The following is a 6275-nucleotide window of genomic DNA, read 5'->3' as shown; positions in this document are numbered from 1 at the left end:
AGACCATTAAACACACAACTGGTTGGATCCTTTACTCTTTCTACAATGGTTTAATACAACAACTACATTCTCCTGATGATACTTACACACTTTTACTCAAGTATTTTTACAGTGCGGTATTAGTACTTTTACTGAAGTAAAGGATCTGAATACTTCTTCCAGTGCTGGTGTTATCCCTTGGCTATAGTATGGGGTTGGAACAAGCTGCAATGAAACACTGGCTGTTTGTTCCACATCAGTCACATCTACTTAAAGTTTAAAAAAAAGTCACTGAACACCCATTGGACTTCATATTATTGTTATGAGCATAAATTGGCATTTTAGAACTGGTTTGGTCATTGTCATGAGCTGCGATTGCTATTTAATTCTTATTCCGCTTGCTGTCTGTCTAATTCCCCAACTGCCTGCAATCATTGATGCTTAGTGCTTCAAGGACCTCCAGATGCAAATGCCTCAAATGGCTCAGGGGCCATCCCAAGTGTGAAAAGCTTTGCCATTATCTAAAGCTAATGGGGCAGATGTGGCCAGTGAAAATGATACAGTGGCTCTGGTAATGCAGTTCAATTCCTGGATATCAATAATAACGGAAACTATGAAAGGAATCCAGTCTGTGTGATGGCGGACGTTTGTCTTACTGGCTTCCCTCGCCGTAGCAACATCAGCGACAGCTACGTAAAGTTCAGTAGCTAGTGGTAGGATTATTTTTATTTATTTTTTCATTTTTGTTAAGCAACAGAACATTTCCTAACAATGGACCTGAGAGAAACATTTTAATAATTACATGTAAGTAAATAAAGAGAAAGTTACAAAAATTACATAAAATAAAGTAAAATAAAATAAGGATTGTGAAACCTGTTTATACATACTCAGCTATAACATGAATAATAATAAAGCCACAAATCAAATTAAGCAAAACAAGTTAGAATCTTTCCAAACGTTGGCACTGCAGTCAGTCAGGTTCACTTACAACATATGACCTTTTCTGCAAACTCCATAATCTGATCTATTACAACCTGTTACTTCCAATTGATTTCAACTCTGCATGAAAGTGTCCATTTTCAGTTGCAGATTTGCCGTCCTTTGTTCCATTATATAAACTCTTTCCAGTCTCTGTGTCCATTGTGTTAGGATTGGTGGTTTTGGCTCCTTCCAGTTCATCGTTATCATTTTCTTGGCAATCAGAAGAAGTATTCTCAATATGTATTTTTGATCTATATTGTCGAAAATGTGCTTGCATCTTGGCGAGCAGAATGTCATCCCCCAAAAAACAACATCATAAGTCATCTGTGCAAATGTCTCAAAATGTCTAAAAAGAAAAAAAAAAAACATCGGTACTGGTTCAAAACCTCCATCACCTTTCCAGAAGCCTACAATCAGACAACCACACCCACTGGTCGCAGTGTTTGCGGAGGTGTGAAAGTAAATGGGGCATGAACTGCTCTCTCACGTTCACATTAAGCCGGTTGAATTTCAGCCCTCCAACCAGACTCAGGTAACTTTAGACTTGTTTCGCTGTCTGACAAAAGGAAGAGGAAAATATGGAAATGGGAAAAACTATATGGCAAATTGAGCTGCATTCCAACCCAGTGATGGTGACCACAGGGAGCAAGTTTAACTCAGCAGAGTAATCGCTTGTGTGTAAAACTTTCTCTGTGATCACGCATTTTAAATATAAATATAGCACAGCTGTGTTCATTAATCTGTGTGTATGGTGACTTCGTCAGACCACCTAGCAACCATTAAAAAAAACGACTTGGTCAGCCGGCTGTCTGCTGATGCACTTTTGCTGCAAATACAAAAGGAAAAAGAGATTTAGCAGTATTTCTACAAAACCTGGGAACAAATAGCGTGGATGCAAGTCGTTTGACACACAAAGAAAACTTAGATGGTGTAGTGTAGACATGGTCTAGTTAAGCTATCATTTTCATTCTTCACACAACTACTTCCATCACTTTGTGTGCGAACAACCAAGTGCAACACCACGGATGCCTTTAAGACAAGACTGTTTCAAAGTGTATGCATTGGAAAGATTATTTCTCTTCAAGCTGTGATATTTTGGGACAGCTATAATCAGAACCCTCTGCCTGTAGACATGGTCCAAATGTATATCATACCAAATGTAAGGCCACCTGCATTTTCTTTATCAACATAAAGAGGAGAGATTTTTAAGGAGCCTATCAGCCAAACAAAGGTCCGGTATATTACTGTTGAAGCAGCTCTAAGTTAGAGTTTGCTGTTTGTTTCTGAGATGCGTCACGTTTTCTTCCAATCCTTTTCTGAAATGTCCTCTTTTAGTCCGCCATCCATGTCTTAAGACTAACTATCGATGTTTCTTTAGAGCCAGATGCAAGCCGGTTATATATTGATGAGATCTAACCCCTCTCATTGTTTGTTATAAACATGAGAGTGCAGGAATCCCGACTGATTGGTTTTGCATGGAAGAAATAAAGTTCCTCATTTAGATATTTCTAAAAAAATGTTTCCCTGGAACGTCATACATTAGAGAGATTTCTCCAAAGGTCGTTAAGGACCCCTTCTTTAAAGAGGTCACCTACTTTACTCGTTCCTTTCTTTGACCATATCTGGACTCCTGCATCCAGCTTGCCTGGTTTAAATGAAACACCAGATATTTTAATTACAATTCCCCAGAACCATGGACCAAGGTCCCCTCACATGATAGAGAACGTCCCGGGACCCCCTCATCTATGTCACATGGAGGCATTAGACGAAGCCCACTTCTAGTCTTAGTTATGTGAATGAACAACACAAGAGAAATGTATAAGAAAAATGACAGACGTGCGTTAAAATGAAATGCACAGAACAACACAGAATACCCATAACACTGAACTAACTGAGGTCAGCTCAATAAGCTGCAAGTAACACTGTACCTAAACAAAATATCAAAGGTAAATCAATTTGAAGAAGTAGTCAAACACATTGGTCATAATATTACAGCACAGTAAACAAAGCCCTTCACCAAAACACACATTTCCACTTGTAGGCTTTGTGTCAGCTGTATTTCGCTCAATATATTGGCAGTAGCAAACAAGGACACCTGTTTTAACTTTTTCTTTTTTTTTCTTCAGCGTGCCCTTTCCTGTTGAGCTATTGAGCAGCTACAGTCTGAGCAGCTGACCCAGATTGATATTAGCTCAGGTTTCTTCTGAAACAGGGCCATCGCTGGCCACCGCGGGACCAGAGGGCCCAAACACGCCGATCAATGCTCGGCCAAGTCCCAGAGGTCAAGAGGAAGAAGATGAAAGGCTGTCGGAGCCCTTTTTGGGAACACCAGAGGAGAGAGCGTTAGTCCACCCTGCTGAATCTGAAGGCATGAATGACTTTCTCTAAAGGCCTACTAAAAACGGAGTGTTTCCTCCTTCGATAAAAAAAAAAAAGCTCGTTCACACAAGCAGGGTTTAAAAATAAAACTGTCCACTTGAAAATGTAAGAAACACGCTATCAAGTGCTGTCAAGAGCACGCCAAACCAACAGGTGGCAATATAACCCTAACTGTTAAGCCATGTTGGCCAATCAGAAGCCTGAAGTTCCCGTAGAGGTCCGACCGGGGTCTCGTTCCAAAACCGGCGACGATGGCGGCGAGTTCTGTGTCGTGGGAGTGGAGTCATAAGCAGTGACTTGTGGAGTATTGCATTCTGACGCCTCTGTTCCGCATTATAATGGGAGAACTGTGTGCATGTATCTGTACGTATGTAACAAGCCCTGTTAGCACAGTTATTAGCAGCAACATCGTAGCTACGTCCGCCATTGCAGAGATTCGTCTCATGTAAACAAAGGTGATAGCGGCGCACAATCTGACGTCAAACAAAGGAGACAACAGTGCGCACTCTGACGTCACAAGCCAGAATCACCGTTTTCACCGGCTACACGACACCAATGCAACCGGAGTCTCTCCTGGCAGGAGTTTTCGTTTGCGTGTGGACGAACGGCCCAACCGTGTAGAAAAAGCTGCGGTTTGGAAAATACCTGTGTTCGTGTGGACAGGGCCTAAATCTTGTGTGCAAGGGCGTAGGTTTTGTTTTAGGTCTACTTTTGCCAGACCCTCCTCCAAAGCACTCTGAAGGAAGGTCTGGCTAGTCCACACAGCATTCGGGGATGGAAGGAAAACATGCTCTGGTTTATTGGCATTTCTTTAAACCAATCAGAATTACTAAGCTAAGCTCCGCACAGAGCCGATTGCAAAATAGTTGTTCAACAGAAAACTCCGATTGGACAGATAGTCTAGCTAGCTGTCTGGATTTACCCTGCAGAGATCTGAGGAGCAGTTAACCATAGTCCTCACAAATCCACCGGAGGTTAGAACGCCAACACAGAGGATATTTCGTTTTAACATGGGGGGCGGGGGGGGGACACATTATAACGAGTCTGGGGGTCAAACATTTCCTGCATTCTGGCGATTCAACAATTTGTGTTTTTTTTTGTTGCATTTATGTAAAGGGAAGTATCATTATAATTATTCTCCGGCTGTGTTGTGTTCTTAAAGGTCCACCTATCACCATTTCTAGCCATTGGGGGACCATAGGCAGGCTGGGGGAACTCATATTAATGTTAAAAAACCTCATAAAGTGACATTTTCATGCCATGGGATCTTTAAACCCCCAATGTGGCACAAGTAGACACAAATACTGTTTTCCGCCAGATCGTTTATAGATCTACACATTTCTGAACGCACTTAGAAAGAGAAAGATATATATTGTAAATATTGGGTGGGGGAGGACATATGCCCTGCATGCCCCCTGAAATCTACGCCTATGCTGTACAAGAGACTTCAAACCCCACTGAGTATTGTAAAAAATAATAATAATAAAGAACTTCTCTTACAGAGCACCTTAACTTTTAAGTTATTAAAGTTGATTCATTCCCCGTCTCTCTCCCATTTTTCTGTCTGAATCTGTCCTATAAATAAAGGCAATACAAGCCGGGAAAAATATTCTTTAAACAAATATTACTTCATTAGGTAAAGCAGTATTTGTCAAAGAGTGGTCCGTGGAGCACTGCTGGTCCGCGAGCGACCCCTGGTGGTCCGTAGATTTGGTAAAATATCATTTTTTAAAACTCAAAACTGTGTTTCTCAAACTGTCTGCGAGTGACTCCAAAGCCAAAAAAACAGCGAGGCACATAGATGTCTTGTTTTCAATATTGAATAAACTCACGTTTTTTTTTTGAGCTGGCTGTTTTTTCTGTGTTGCTGTTTTGTGTCAATGTCAAAACGCACAAATGATCAGCTTGACATTTGAAGGAAATACGAAGGAAAAAAGTTAACGTTACTGCCAAACTGACAAGATGTGGAATGAGGCCTGTTTTTTTGTTGTTGTTGTGTTTGTTTGTTTGGTTTTTTTTTGGGGGGATTTTGGCAGTTAAGTGGTCCATGAGTTTCTGTTTCATTGGGTAAGTGCTCCTTGGTCTGAAAAAGTTTAAGAACCCTTGAGCTGCCTCTGCGTATGAAATGTGCTGTATATGTATAGTACTCTGAGTGGTTTTCTCTTGATGCTGGAACACAAAGCTACATCCGAACAGATCCGAGTCCTGACTGCTCTGGGATGGATTCTACAGTATGTGCACTGAGAGCAGCCACCCAGACTCTGAGAGGGACATGTGTAGACAAACACTGCCCTCAGCTGGCCACTTCCTGTGCAGCACGCTGTTGTCCCACCATTTAGGAAACTAACACGAGCACGAGCCATTCTCTGGTCCCATGACAGTGGGCTTCAACCACAATTCTAGAGTTTTCATTTTCTTAACGGGGGTGTTATTCTCTGCTTCCTGCCCAGGGACTAGAGATGTAAATTAGCTTTGTAATGGAAAATCACCAATCTGATTATTAACATATCTGATGATAGACTTGTTCTTTAGTTTTTAGCTGCTTGAACCCTTCACGGTTTCTGCAAGTCTTTCACACGTCATGATGTGTGGGCCCTGACAGTTCCACTCCCATGCATTCTCCAACTTGGAGGGGCCGATCCGGGCTGTTCATTTCACCCCCTCCCCAGTGCTGTCAGCTTGTTAGAGGGTTAATAAGCAAGTGATTCTCCAAGACTCTTTGTATATTCTCTCAGACTCTCATGACGAACTGAACCTTCTTTGTGCAAAGAATATATACTTAAACGACTTTATTTAAGATCTCAACCTACTGTATTAGAATTTCCGCAACAGCTTTAAGCTAACTCTGGTACAGCTAAGAATCTGTGCACTGTCCCTGTCAAATACATAAAAAACAAAACAACAAGAGGCTCAGTCACTTCTTCTTCCCTTCTGGT

This window comes from Perca fluviatilis, chromosome 6 (assembly GCF_010015445.1).
Source record: "Perca fluviatilis chromosome 6, GENO_Pfluv_1.0, whole genome shotgun sequence".
In the NCBI taxonomy this organism is placed as follows: domain Eukaryota; kingdom Metazoa; phylum Chordata; class Actinopteri; order Perciformes; family Percidae; genus Perca; species Perca fluviatilis.
Note: the sequence above shows the minus strand (reverse complement) of the source record.